The 15,014-nt window shown below is 47.3% G+C and overlaps 1 protein-coding gene across 3 annotated transcripts in view; it reads left to right on the top strand.

Annotated features, from left to right (window-relative positions):
- The first annotated feature begins 1,994 nt into the window (after positions 1–1,994).
- ccdc142 (coiled-coil domain containing 142) overlaps positions 1,995–15,014 on the top strand; it is an 87,249-nt gene continuing 74,229 nt past the window's right edge. Inside the window, exons 1-3 of one of the 3 annotated variants that reach the window (XM_078414048.1) lie at positions 1,995–2,189; positions 12,154–12,327; positions 12,408–12,603. The gene's annotated coding sequence lies outside the window, so the exon portion shown is untranslated. Of the gene's footprint in view, positions 2,190–9,595; positions 9,643–12,153; positions 12,328–12,407; positions 12,604–15,014 lie in introns of those variants that run through there. The other 2 variants (XM_078414142.1, XM_078414229.1) reach the window with 2 other exon arrangements.

The following is a 15,014-nucleotide window of genomic DNA, read 5'->3' as shown; positions in this document are numbered from 1 at the left end:
TCGTCCTGGTGAGTTTCATTATCTGTATAACTCATTATCAACGAGCCCACAGCCAACAATGGACTGTTTCCTTGATCATTGTTTATTTTTGCATATCTTTCATTTGTTCTATATATCTCTATATCGCTGTCTATATCTCGTTTCTTTCCCCTGACTCCCATTCTGAAGAAGGGTCACGACCCGAAATGTCCCCTATTCCTTTTTTTCCTTTTACCCCAGGTGCCCTGTGACCCAGTTCCACAGGGGTACTATACACAGGTTTTGTGTGCATACTATCAGTGGGATTTTCACAACACAAGACTGCTGAAGCACAGATGCACCAATAGAGCATGATACCTTGAAGGTGGAGTCGCAGGTAGTAAAAAAGCTTTTGGCACATTGGCCTTCCATCAGTCAGAGTATTGAGTATAGAGGTTGGGAGGTCATGTTACAGTTGTATAAGATGTTGGTGAGGCTGCATTTGGAGTACTGTGTTCAGTCCTGGGCACCATGTTATAGGAAAGATGTCAAGCTGGAAAGGTTCAGAGAAGATTTACGAGGATGTTGCCAGGATTTGAGGGGGATTGTAGGGAGAAGTTGAGTAGAATGGGACTCTTTTCCTTGGGGTGCAAGAGGATGAGGGGTGATCTTATAGAGGTGTATAAAATCATAAGAGGAATAGATTGGGTAGATGCACAGAGTCTCGTGCCAGGAGTAGGTGAATCAAGGATCAGAGGATATAGGTTTAAAGTGAAGGGAAAAAGATATAATAGGAATCTGAGGGATAACATTTTCATACAAAGGGTGGTGGATGTATGGAACGAGCTGCCAGAGGAGGTAGTTGAGGCAGGAACTATCCCAACGTTTAAGAAACGTTTAGACAGGTACATGGATAGGATAGATTTAGAGGGATATGGGCCAAACGCGGGCAGGTGGGATTCGTGTGGCTTGTGTGGGCAAGTTGGGCCATAGGGCCTGCTTCCACGCTATGACCATCTGGGATTTTCCTGGCCACAACACGTGACTTCTGCAGTAACAGATGCACAGATAGAGCACACATTTGCTCACTGTGCATCACCATGTCCAGCTGGCAAAGGACTTCTGAGCAAATCTTGCGTTTGAGGCAGCAGAAGTTATGAAGCTGCTTCTGCTGTTTCTGTTTGTTGTTCACCTGACTGAGGTCAGTTGACAGGGTTCACCATGGGGAGGTCGACAACATGAGCCCCTCTGAGCAAATGAGTGAAGTTTAGTTCAGCTTAGTTTATTGTCACACATACCGAGGTACAGTAAAAAGCTTTCGTTGCAAGCTAACCTGTCTATGGAAATACTACACATGATGACAATCGAGCCAGTGTCCAGATACATGATAGCGGGAATAAGGGATGCGTCAAGAAATATTATAGATTGGGTAGAAAGTGACAGAATATGTTGAGATTAAGGATCTTTTGATGGAGTGGAAGGAATCTGTTTTGAATAGATACAGTACAACTTCAAATAAGCTCTGAACTACATAGACTATTATTGCATTAATATTGTTTGTTTTTTGTGCGCGTGTGTGTATGCGATGTGTGTATGTGTGCGTGTGTGTATATGATCTATATATAATGTGTATTTGTGAGTATGTGTATACACACACCGAACTTTTTGTTTCCCTCTCGTTTATTATATTGTTTACAGTGTACTGTGTTTACATATTCTGTTGTGCTGCTGCAAGTAGGAATTTAATTGTTCTCTCTGGGGCATATGACAATAAAACACTCTTGTGACACAGATTACGTGAAAAAAATCTGAAGAAGAGTCCCGACCTGAAAAGTCGCTCATCCTTTTGCTCCAGAGATGCTGCCTGTCCCCGCTGAGTTACTCCAGCATTTTGTGTCCATCTTCGGGTGTAAAGCGGTTATCTGCGGGCTCCTTCGTACACACCAGTATAGTCACAGCTTCCCGGCCACAGGAGGGCCTGGGTCTGATCTGCAGCCGCTGCCGCCTCCGATCGCGGCCGCCATTGGTAACGGCAGCCGAGTCCCGTTGCTAAGGCGAGCCGGGCCAATAGGAGGGGCGGTTGTTGCGCCGTGCGGACGGTGCCGCTGTCCACTTCGCCTCTTGTCAACGGTTGCCGGGCGGTTGGTCGACCGGTCGGTCGGAGGCGCAGCTCGTCGCCCAGTCTCCCTTCACGAGTACAGATCGACGGCCTCGGGTGCCTTTCATTCTTTGTGAGTATGTTAAAGCAAAGTAGGTCGTGAGGGGTTGTTTGGGGATTCCTCCCCGGGCCCCTTTAGTTTCGCTGAGTTTCGTTTAGTTTAAGATACAGCGTGGAAACAGGCCCCTCGGGCTCGATATTGACAATAGACAATAGGTGCAGGAGGAGGCCGTTCGGCCCTTCGAGCCAGCACCGCCATTCAATGTGATCATGGCTGATCATTCTCAATCAGTACCCCGTTCCTGCCTTCTCCCCATACCCCCTGACTCCGCTATCCTTAAGAGCTCTATCTAGCTCTCTCTTGAATGCATTCAGAGAATTGGCCTCCACTGCCCTCTGAGGCAGAGAATTCCACAGATTCACAACTCTCTGACTGAAAAAGTTTTTTCCTCATCTCAGTTCTAAATGTCCTACCCCTTATTCTTAAACTGTGGCCCCTGGTTCTGGACTCCCCCAACATTGGGAACATGTTTCCTGCCTCTAACGTGTCCAACCCCTTAATAATCTTATACGTTATGATAAGATCTCCTCTCATCCTTCTAAATTCCAGTGTCGATCCAGTCTTTCAACATACGACAGTCCCGCCATTCCGGGAATTAACCTAGTAAATCTACACTGCACGCCCTCAATAGCAAGAATATCCGTCCTCACATTTGGAGACCAAAACTGCACACAGTACTCCAGGTGCGGTCTCACTAGGGCCCTGTACAACTGCAGAAGGACCTCGTTGCTCCTATACTCAACTCCGCTTGTTATGAAGGCCAACATTCCATTGGCTTTCTTCACTGCCTGCTGTACCTGCATGCTTCCTTTCAGTGACTGATGCACTAGGACACCCAGATCTCGTTGTACGTCCCCTTTTCCTAACTTGACACCATTCAGATAATAATCTGCCTTCCTATTCTTACCACCAAAGTGGATAACCTCACACTTATCCACATTAAACTGCATCTGCCATGCATCCGCCCACTCACACAACCTGTCCAAGTCACCCTGCAACCTCATAGCATCTTCCTCACAGTTCACACTACCACCCGGCTTTGTATCATCTGCAAATTTGCTAATGGTACTTTTAATCCCTTCATCCAAGTCATTAATGTATATTGTAAATAGCTGCGGTCCCAGCACCGAGTCCACACTCTCCGGCTGCACACTTGCACTATCCCACACACACGCCAGGGACAATTTACAATTTTTACCGAAGCCAGTCAACCTACAAACCTGTACGTCTTGACTTGGGGGAGTGTGGGAGGAACCCGGAGCACCCGGAGAAAACCCACGCAGGTCACGACACGGGGAGAACGTACAAACTCCGTACAGACAGCACCCAAAGTCAGGAACGAACCCGGGTCTCTGGCACTGTAAGGCAGCAACTCTACCGCTGCACTACCGTTCCTCAGTCCTAGAGCTCTGCTCTGTCAGCCCCTTGGGCAAAAGCTACATGTATGTGGTTGCACATGTGGTCAGGCAAAATCTCTGGACAGAATGGACAGGTGACATTTCAGGTTGTGAGCAATATTCAGATTGGAGCCGAGCAGAAAGTGTTGATTTTTACCACTTTACCACTAACAAGATGCCGGAGGAGGTAGTTGAGGCTGGGACTATCCCAACATTTAAGCAACAGTTAGACAGGTACATGGATTGAACATGTTTGGAGGGATATGGACCAAGCGCTGGCAGGTGGGACGTGTAGCTGGGGCCGAAAGGTCTGTTTCCACACTGTATCACTCTATGATTATGACTACAGGTGCTGTCTGTACGGAGTTTGTACGTTCTCCCTGTACTGGACTGCTTGCGTTTCCTCGGGTGCTCCAGTTTCCTCTCAAATCCCAAAGGCATACAGGTTTGTAGGTTAATTAGCTTTGGTAAAATTGTAAATTATCCCTTGTGTGTCGGATAGTGCTAGTGTAATAATAATAATAATAATAATAATCATTTATTTTATATAGCGCCTTATCGTGTGCTCAAAGCGCTTTACAAAGACAATCATAACATAAAAACAAACAGACAAACTATCCTAACGGAAAAGCGGCGAATAAACAACGCCAGCGTCCTCTCACGTCAGGGTCCGGCAGTAGACAACAAAAAGCACAGGACACACAGATACAATTTTTACACAAACAGCCATCACAGTGATTGCTCTAGGCACACCCTCACTGTGATGGAAGGCAAAGAAAAGTCTTATCTCTTCCTCATTCTTCTCCCGTGGTGCCACGAGGTGATCGAGGCTCCCAACTTTTTGAAGCCCCCACTGGGCGATGGAAAGTCCCAGGGCCGAGCCGAGCAGGCCGATGAAAGTCCTGAGCCCCCACCGGGCGATGGAAAGTCCCAGGGCCGAGCGAGCAGGCCGATGAAAGTCCTGAGCCCCCACCGGGCGATGGAAAGTGCTGCGGCCGAGCCACGCAGGGCGATGAAGGGCCTGCGAGCGGGTCGATCGTACCTCGCGCTCCGGGCGGTCGAAGCTGCTACGGCTGGAGCTCCCAAAAACCGGTCGCCAGCCAGGGACCTGCGAACTCCCGATGTTGCGGTCTGCAGGGCCCACGGCCGAAGCCTCCGAGATGGTAAGTCCAGGCCCTGCGACCGGAGTCTTCAAGGTCGATCCCAGCTGGAGGCCGCCGACTCCACGATGTTAGGCCGTAGCGCGAACGGAGATACGACACGGTAAAGGTCGCATCTCCGTTGAGGAAGAGATTAGAAAAAAGGTTTCCACCAACCCCCCCACCACCCCCCCACATATACAGAGTTAAAAATAGAACAAAACGTACATTAAACGATGACAATAGACAAAAAAAACAAAAAAGACAGAGAGACTGCCGGTGAGCCGCAGCTGCAGAACACAGCCAAGCCCCTTTGTACAAGGTTGGTTGCTGGTTGGCATGGACATGGTGGGCCAAAGGGACTGTTTCTGCTCTCAAGTAAAGTCTAAAGTCTCCCACAGATATGCACAAAGATTTGGAGTAATTCAGCGGGTCCTTTTTCTCCAGAGATGCTCCCTGACCGACTGATTACTTTGGCTGAGTCCCACAGTAATCTTGATTGCACCTCCTCCCACCCTACCTAAAGGCATCCTACTCAAAACGTTGCCTGTCCATTCCCTCACATATAAAGATTGCTGAGTTATTCCAGTACTGCATTTTGCTCAAGATTCTAGCATCTGCAGTTCCATATTTATCAATAAAGATATAATTGCATTAATGAGAAACAGCATTATAGAAAATCACATTGTAAAAATTATTGTGTTAATGGGGCCCCTACTCTTCACGTTGTATATTAATAATTTGGACGAGGGGATTGAAGGCTTTGTGGCTACGATTGCGGATGATACAAAAATAGGTAGAAGGGCAGGTAGTGTAGAGAAAGCAGAGACTCTTCTGAAGGACTTGGACAGGTTGGAAGAGTGGGCAGAGAAGTGGCTGATTGAATATAGTGTAACAAAGTGGTGTCATTTTGGTAGTAGGGATAAAAGCGGCCATTATTTTCTATGGTGAGAGAATCCGGAAATCGGAGGTGCAAAGAGACTTGGGAATGCTGGTGTAGGATTCCCAAAAAGCTAATCTGCAAGTCATAGAGTGTGGAAACAGGCCAACATGTCCCAGCTACACTAGTCCCACTTGCCTGCTCTTGGTCCATATCCCTCCAAACCTGTCCTATCCATGCACCTGTTTAACTGTTTCTTAAACGGTGGGATAGTCCCAGCCTCAACAACCTCCTCTGGCAGCTTGTTCCATACACCCACCACCCTTTGTGTGGAAAAAGTTACCCCTCGGATTCCTATTAAATATTTTCCCCTTCACCTTGAACCTGTGTCCTCTGGTCCTCGATTCCCCTCCTTTGCATCTACTCCATCTATTCCTCTCATGATTTTGTATACCTCTATAAGATCTCCCCTCATCTTCCTGCGCTCCATGGAATAGAGACCCAGCCTACTCAAACTCTCCCTATAGCTCACATTTTCTCGTCCTGGCAACATCCTTGTAATTCTTTTCTGAACCCTTTCAAGCTTGGCAATATCTTTCCTATAACATGGTGCCCAGAACTAAGCACAATATTCTAAATGCGGTCTCACCAACGTCTTGTATAACTGCAACATGACCTCCCAACTTCTATACTCAAAACTCTGACTAATGAAGGCCAAAGTACCAAAAGCCTTTTGGACCACCTTATCTACCTGCGACTCGACCTTCAACGAACAATGCACCTGTACTCCTCGATCCCTCTGCTCCACAACACTACCCAGAGACTTACCATTTACTGTGTAGGTCCTGCCCTTGTTCGACGTTCCAAAATGCAACACACACTTTACTGTATTAAATTCCATCAACCATTCCTCCACCCACCTGGCCAATCGATCCAGATCCTGCTGCAATCTTTCACAACCATCTTCACTATCTGCAAAACCACCAACTTTTGTATCATTAGCAAACTTGCTAACCTTGCCCTGTATGTTCTCATCCAAATCATTGATGTAGATGACAAACAGTAACGGGTCCAACCACGAACCCTGAGGCACACCACTAGTCACTGGCCTCCATTCCGAGAAGCAACCTTCCACCATCACCTCTGCTTTCTTCCATGGAGCCAAATTGCTATCCATTCAGCAATCTCTCCTTGGATCCCATGCGATCTAACCTTCTAGAGCAGCCTACCATGCAGAACCTTGTTGAATGCCTTACTGAAGACCATGTACATAACATCTACAGCTCTGCCCTCATCAACCTTTTTGGTCATGTCTACAAAAAAATCAATCAGATTTGTAAGACACGACTTTCAACGTACAAAACCATGCTGACTATCCCGAATCAGCCCTTGCCATCCATGTGCCTGTATAACCTCTCCTTCAGAATACTCTCAGTAACTTACCAACTACAGATGTTAAGCTCACCAGCCTATAGTTCGGAGCATTTGCCCTGCAGCCCTTCTTGAAAAGAGGCACAACATTTGCCACCCTACAATCTTCTGCACCACTCCTGTATTTATGGACGACTTGTAAATTTCAACCAGGGCTCCCGCAATTTCCACTCTAGTCGAATCGGTAATAAAGAAAGCAAACCCAATGCGAGCATTTATTTCAAGAGGGCTTTTATCTTAGAAGTTAGATTAGAAGTTAACCTATGGTGAGCGTTTGTCAGCACTGGGCCTGTACTTGCTGGAGTTTAGAAGAATGAAGGGTGACCTCATTGAAACATACAGAATAATGAAAGGCTTGGATAGAGTCGATGAGGAGAGGATGTTAATATTAGTGGGAGAGTCTAGGACTAGAGGTCATAGCCTCAGAATTAAAGGATGTTCTTTTAGGAAGGAGATGAGGAGAAATTACTTTAGTCAGAGTGGGTTGAATCTGTGGAATTCTTTGCCACAGAAGGCTGTGAATAAGGTTGCCAACAGGCCCATATTAGCTGGGACATCCCGTATTTTGGGCTAAATTGGCTTGTCCCGTACGGGACTGCCCTTGTCCCGTATTAGGCCCAGGGTGCTCTGTAGGCCCGGACGCCGCCTAACGGAGGTTGCACAGCAACCCACCTCCCGGCCCGGGTGGCCGCCATTGGTGGAGCGGGGTGGGGGGGGGAGAGTCCTGTCCCGTCCCAGTGCGGGGATGTTCAGTGTGATGGGTAGACAGCGGCGGCTCGCCCCATTGACAATCCTCGGGGGGCCAGAGCAAGTTGCTGCGCTGATGCCGACTATGGGCGGCGTGGGGAAGGCGCTGAGCCGGCCGGGGAGAGGAGGGAGGACGGGGGAGCCGAGGGTAGGCCCAGCGCCAGGCCTCGGCCTCCACCTCCACCAACGCCCAGCCTCACCGTCGCTGCTGCTGCTGCCGCCTTTCCCCTTGGCCCACCTACCTCAGGCTCACAGTTACCCGGTCACGTCCAGGCCCAGCCTCCGGCTGCTTCCCCCGGCACCAAGCCTGGCTTTCCCGCTGCTACGGAGCCGGCAAACCCGCCCCCAAGAGAAAGCGGCCGAGCCCTGCTTGTACCCGAGGACCGTGGAGGAGGGTGAGAAGAGAATGGCGCTGGGTCACAGCCCTGACCATGGCAAAAATACTGTGCAAGTTCTGAACCGGGCAAAGTAAATCAATCTGCATTGCTGACAATGGCGTCTGGAATCAGTCTGAGCAAAGCAGGAAATGGATCTTGATTTTTATGCAGAAAGACATTGATTAAAATAATGTAGATATATATATGGGATTTTTTTCCTACAAAAGATAGGAATTTAATCAAAGTAAAAATCAGAAAAATGATGATCCCTAGTTCACTAATTGTGTCAGGTACAGTTCACACATGGAAACATACATAGTAATGGAATTACCTGGATTTAGAAACAGATGTATTATGGCAAGAGAGCCATCCAGTCATCAAGTCTATGCTGGCTTCATGTAAGGCAGTCATGCTTGTCCTTTTTCCTGCTTTTTTTCCAGAACCTGCAAATAATTTCCTCTTGTACAGATTTTATTCCTTGCCCATCCCCGAACATCTTGTTTGACCCTTTTTCCATCGAAGTAGGCAATGATTTACAAATCATGAAGTCGAGAATGCAGAGGCTAGAATCATGTGCTAAAATGCTGCCTGAGCCACTGATATTCACATCATTACTGCTTTCTGTATAAAAATTAAAAAAATTCTTAGAGTCACAGATTCATACAGTATGAAAACAGGCCCTTTGGCCCAACCTTCCCACACCGACCAGCATGTCCCACCTACACTAGTTTCAGCTGCGTGCGTTTGGCTGATATCCTGATAATCCTATTCTATCCATGTTCCAATCTAAATGTTTCTTAAACGTTGCGACAGTACCTACCTCAACTACCTCCTGGCACCTCATTCCATACACCCACCACCCTTTGTGTAAAAAACGTTACCCCTCGGGTTCCTATTTAATCTTTCCCCCCTCACCTTAAACCTATATCCTCTGGTTCTCGATTCCCCTACTCTGAGCAAGAGACTCTGTGTGTTTATTCGATCTATTCCTTACACGATTTTGTACACTTCTAGACGAACACCCCTCATCCTCCTGTGCTCCAGGGTATAGAATCCTCACCTGCTCAACAGCTCCCCATTGCTCAGGCCCTTGAATCTTGGCAACATCCACATTAATCTTCTCCACACCTTTTCCAGCTTGACAACATTGTTCCTATAAAATGGTGTCAAAAACTGAACCCAATACTCTAAATGTGACCTCACCAATGTCTTATATCACTGCAACATGACCCCCCCAACTTCAATACTAAATTGTGTAAGAAGGAACTGCAGAGGCTGGTTTAAACCGAAGATAGACACAAAAAGCTGGAGCAACTCAGTGGGACAGGCAGCATCTTTGGAGAGAAGGAATGGGTTACGTTTTGGGTCGAGACCCCTCTTCAGACTGGTTAGGGATAAGGGAAACGAGAGATATAGACGGTGATGTGGAGAGACAAAGAACAACGAATGAAAGACTTGCACAAAAGTAACGATGATAAAGGAAACACTGACATTGTAAGCTGTTTGTAGGGTGAAAATGAGAAGCTAGTGTGAATTGGGTGGGGGAGGGAGAGAAAGAGAAGGAATGCCAGGTCTACCTGAAGTGAGAGAAATCAATATACCACTGGGCTGTAAGCTGCCCAAGGGAAATATGAGATGATGTTCCTCCAATTTGCATTTGGCCTCACTCTGACAATGGAGTAGACCGAAGACAGAAAGGTCTGTGTAGGAATGGGAAGGAGTATTAAAGTGTCCAGCAATTTGGAGATCAGGTTGGTTCATGTGGGCTTGTTCCGCGAAATGATCACCCAGTCTGCGTTTGATGCCGATGTATGAGTCCACATCTTGAACAACGGATACAGTAGCTAAGGTTGGAGGAGGTGCAAGTGAACCTCTGCCTAACCTGAAAGGACTGTCAGGCTACCTGGACAGAGTTGAGGGAGAAGGTTTAGCGACTGGCGTTGCATCTTCTGCGGTTTCAGGGGAAGGTACCTGGGGAGGAGGTTGTTTGGGTGGGAAGGGATGAATTAACCAGGGAATTGCGGATGGAACGGTCTCTGTCATAGGCGGAAAGGGGTGGAAATGGGAAAATGTGGCTAGTGGTGGGGTCCTATTGGAGGTGGCGGAAATTTCGGAGGATTGTGTTGTATGCGACGGCTGATGGGGTGGAAGGTAAGGACTAGGGGACTCTGTCTCTGTTGCGACTAGGGGAAGGGAATCATTGGCGAAGCTGCGGGGTACCGAGGAGACACGAGTGAGGGCCTCATCGATGATGGGAGAGGGGAACCCCCGTTCCCTAAAGAATGAGGACATCTCGGATGTTCTATTATGGAACACCTCATCTTGGGCGCAGATGCGGCATGGACGGAGGAATTGGGAGTAGGGGACAGAGTCTTCGCAAGAAGCAGGGTGGGACGAAGTGTTGTCGAGATAGTTGTGGGAGTCAGTGGGTTTGTAATAGACGTCATTCAATAGTCTATTTCCTGTGATGGAGACAGATCAAGAAAGGGAGGGATGTGTCGCGGATGGCCCAAGTAAATTTGAGTACAGGATGAAAATTACAGGATGGTAAAGTTGTTGAAGTCCATGAGTTCTGCATGGGTGCGGGAGGTAGCACCGATGCAGTCATCAATGTAACGGAGATAGAGTTCAGGGATAGGGCCAGTGTACGCCTGGAACAAGGAGTGTTCAACGTTATGCCTGGAACAGGGATTGTTCAATGTATACTCAATTCTCTGACTGATGGAAGGCCAAAATGCCAATAGCCTTTTTGACCACCCCATCTACTTGAGGTTCACCTGCACCTCATCCAACCTCATCTATTGTATCCGCTGTTCTTGATGTCAACTTCTCTACATCGGCGAGACCAAACGCAGGCTCGGCGATCGTTTCGCTCAACACCTTCGCTCAGTCCGCCTTAACCAACCTGATCTCTCTGTGGGTGAGCACTTCAACTCCCACTCCCAGTCTGACCTTTCTGTCATGGACCTCCTCCAGTGTCATAGTGAGGCCCACTGCAAATTGGAGGAACTGCACCTCATATTTTGCTTGGGCAACTTGACTTCTGTATGAACATTGACTTCTCTAACTATAGATAGCTCCTCTGTCCTTCTCTTCCCTTCCCAGTTCTCCCACTGTCTTCCTGTCTCCACCTATATCCTTTCTTTGTCCCGCCCGCCCTGACATCAGTCTGAGAAAGGGTCTCGACCCGAAGCGTCACCCATTTCTTCTTTCCAGAGATGCTGCCTGACCTGCTGAGTTACTCCAGCATTTTGTGATACCTTCGATTTGTACCAGCATCTGCAGTTATTTTCCTATACCATCTACTTGCAACATCACTTTCAAGAAACTGTTTCTGTACTCCTGCAGTCCTAGATCCCTCTGTTCTACACCACTCCCCAGAGCTCTACCATTCACTATGTCGGTTGGACTTCCCAAAATGGAACACTTCACATTTCCCTGCATTAAATTCCATCAGCCTTTCCTCAGCCCACCTGCCCAACTGATCAGGATTGTGCTGCAATTTTTGACATCCATCTTCATTACCTACAATACCACCCACTTTTGTGTTATTCACTAACTTGCTAACATGCCATGAACTTTCGCATCCAAATCAGTGATATAGATTGCAAACAGCAATGAGCTCATTTCAGTGTCTTTTGAAGTAAAGATTGAAACCTCTTCATCGCTGATCAATCTGCTGATGGATATATCTTCTCACTATTTAACTTATCTAAACCTATTCTCATGTGAGTAAAAAACACATTGCTGGAGGAACTCAGTGGATCAGGCAGCATCTGTGGAGGGAATGGACAGGTGATGTTTCCAGTCGGGACCCTTCTTGAATCTGAAGACAAGCCCTTTTGACAGTCCATTGAGTTGCTTGTATCTCCTCTTACAATTTTCTACACCTCAATCAGCTAATGCATGTGCATTGTGAAATTGGGGCTGCACTAGTTATTTTCCTATGCCATCTACTTGCAACATCACTTTCAAGAAACTGTTTCTGTACTCCTGTTGTCCTAGATACCTCTGCTCTACACCACTCCCACCACCACACCACTGAATCTGAAGGCAAGCCCTAGGGTGCTGCTGAGACTCCAGTCGTCGTTGTCGCCTGGATTGTTCAGCGAACCGATGTCCCTCCCCTTGCCCGGCCATTTTATGCCTTGGAGGTGTCTCCTGCAGCTGACCTTGAGGGTGAGTTAGATAAGACCTTGGTTCACTTTTTTACCTGCCTTGCTCCCCGCGACCTTCACCGTCAGCTCCTTCTTCTTCAGTTCCCCAGGGGGACGAGCAGGCTCGGCGGCTTCCCCCTTCAGACCACGGCCTGCAGGGTCTTTCTGCATCCGGCTGGGAGGCCCAGCGGTCACTTCGGACTCTCGTTCGAAGAAGTCCAATAGCTGTTCCAGCACACTCAAGACGATGTTGGATCTCGTCATCAAGGTCGACATTGGAGGAGAGGTGACTTCCAAGGTACGGAAAGTGATCCACATTTTCCAGGGATGTTTCACTGTTGAATTGACGTTTTTTTCGTTGGTGACGATTAGTAGATAACCTGAATCTTATTGCAGTTGATGGTATGTCCAAGTTTCATGTATGCACTGTTGAAGGCAGTCAGGAACTGTTGCAGATGATTTTCTGAGAGAGCTGCAACACAATTGTTATCTGCGTATTGGAACTCGATGAGGGAGCACGTAGATGTCTTAGTCTTGGACTTGAGACGGGCAAGATTGAAAAATCTGTCATCTGTTCTGTAGACGATTCCGATTCCTGGGGGTAGGTCATCCTTGATGATGTGGATGGTTGTTGCAATGAAGATGGTGAACAGTGTTGGGGCAATCACGCAACCCTGTTTCACTCCTGATCTGACTTGAAATGGCTCACACTTGCTGTTGCTGGCCATGACTGTGGGAAGCATGTCATTGTGGAGGAGTCTCAGGATTCGAATGTACTTTTCAGGACATCCATAGGTGGATAGGACCTCCCAAAAGAGTTCCCTTGATACCGAGTCAAAGGCCTTAGTGAGGTTGATGAATGCCATGTACAGAGGTTGAAGTTGTTCACAACATTTTTCTTGTAGTTGAAGCATTGAGAAGGTCATGTCGGCTGTTCCATGTGATGGTCTAAAACCGGCTTGTGTCTCCGGAAGGATCTTCTCGGCTAAGGGCTTGAGTCGGTTGTTCATGATGTGGGAAAGGACATTGCGTGCTGTTGCTAACAGGGAAATTGCACAGACCTTCAGTCTGAGAAGCAACCTTACACCGTCACCATCTGCTTCCTTCCATGGAGCCAATTTGCTATCCATTCAGCTATCTCTCCTTGGATCCCATGTGATCTAATGTTCCAGAGCAGCCTACCATGCGGAACATTGTCAAATGCCTTACTGAAATCCATGTACACAACATCTACAGCTCTGCCCTTATCGAGCTTTTTGGTCACATCTTCAAAAAACTCAATCAGATTTGTGAGACACGAACTCCCACATACCAAACCATGCTGATTATCCCTGTCCATCTAAATGCCTGTATATCTTTTCCCTCAGAATACTCTCTAGTAACTTTCCGACTATAGATGTTAAACTCACCGGCCTATAGTTCTCAGCATTTTCCCCGCAGCCCTTCTTAAATAAAGGCACAACATTTGCCACCCTCCAGTCTTCTGGCACCTTTCCTGTATTGAAAAACGACTCGCAAGTTTCTCACAGCCTACAGATCAAATTAAAGTTCTCTGTTTATGCCACATTCAGTCATGAACAATGGCAGCCAAGTAAACAACCAACAGTAGGAGGTGAATACTCCTTGACTAGCTAACTGCTCAAACAACAAAGACAAGGGTGTCCAAACTAGAAGGCTAATGCTTCTGCAACAATTTGCAACCCACGATGGCCTTGTCATGACCTCACTACCATCGCAGAAAACAATGTTGAAAATTCTTCTTATCAAGAAACAGGTGAACGAACACATTGGATGTAGCAAAGGCTTTAGATCCCAACCACATCACAACTTTTAAACAGAATTTGTTTCAGAAGTAGTTGTATCTCTAGCCAAGCAAATCCAATAGAGCAGTAAAACCTGAATCCACCGAACAAAATGGAAGTTTGTCTCATAAAGTCATAAGGAATGGGAGTACAATTAGGCCATTCAGCCCATAAAGTTTACTCCGCCATTCAATCATGGCTGATCTATCTCTCCCTCCTAACTCCATTCTCCTGCTTTCTCCCCATAACCTCTGACACCCCTTATTTCCTGTCCACATAGAAGAATATATTTAATTCAGTCCCATCATAGAGTGATACAGCATGGAAACAGGCCCTCCGGCCCAACTTGCCCACACCGGCCAACACGTCCCAGATACACTAGTCTCACCTGTCCATGTTTGGCCCATATCCCCCCAAACCGGGTATCCATGTACCCATCTAACTGTTTCCTAAATGTTGGGATAGTCCCTGCCTCAACTACTTCCTCTGGCAGCTTGTTCCATTCCCCCACCATCCTTTGTATGAAAAAGTTACTCCTCAGATTCATATTAAATCTTTTCCCCTTCACCTTAAACCTATGTCCTCTGGTCCTCAATTCACCTACTCTGAGCAAGGGACTCTGTGCATCTACCCAATCTATTCCTCTCATGATCTTATACACCTCTATAAGATTACCCCTCATCATCCTGCGCTCCAAGAAATCTTCTCTGAGCCCTTTCTAGCTTGACAACATCTTTCCTATAACAAGGTGCCCAGAACTGAACACAATAGACAATAGGTGCAGGAGGAGGCCATTCAGCCCTTCGAGCCAGCACCGCCATTCAATGTGATCATGGCTGATCATTCTCAATCAGTACCCCGTTCCTGCCCTCTCCTCATACCCCCTGACTCCGCTATCCTTAAGTCA

The sequence above is a fragment of the Rhinoraja longicauda genome, chromosome 1, assembly GCF_053455715.1.
Source record: "Rhinoraja longicauda isolate Sanriku21f chromosome 1, sRhiLon1.1, whole genome shotgun sequence".
Classification (NCBI taxonomy): Eukaryota; Metazoa; Chordata; class Chondrichthyes; order Rajiformes; family Arhynchobatidae; genus Rhinoraja; species Rhinoraja longicauda.
Note: the sequence above shows the minus strand (reverse complement) of the source record. Positions and strands in the feature narration are given on the sequence as shown.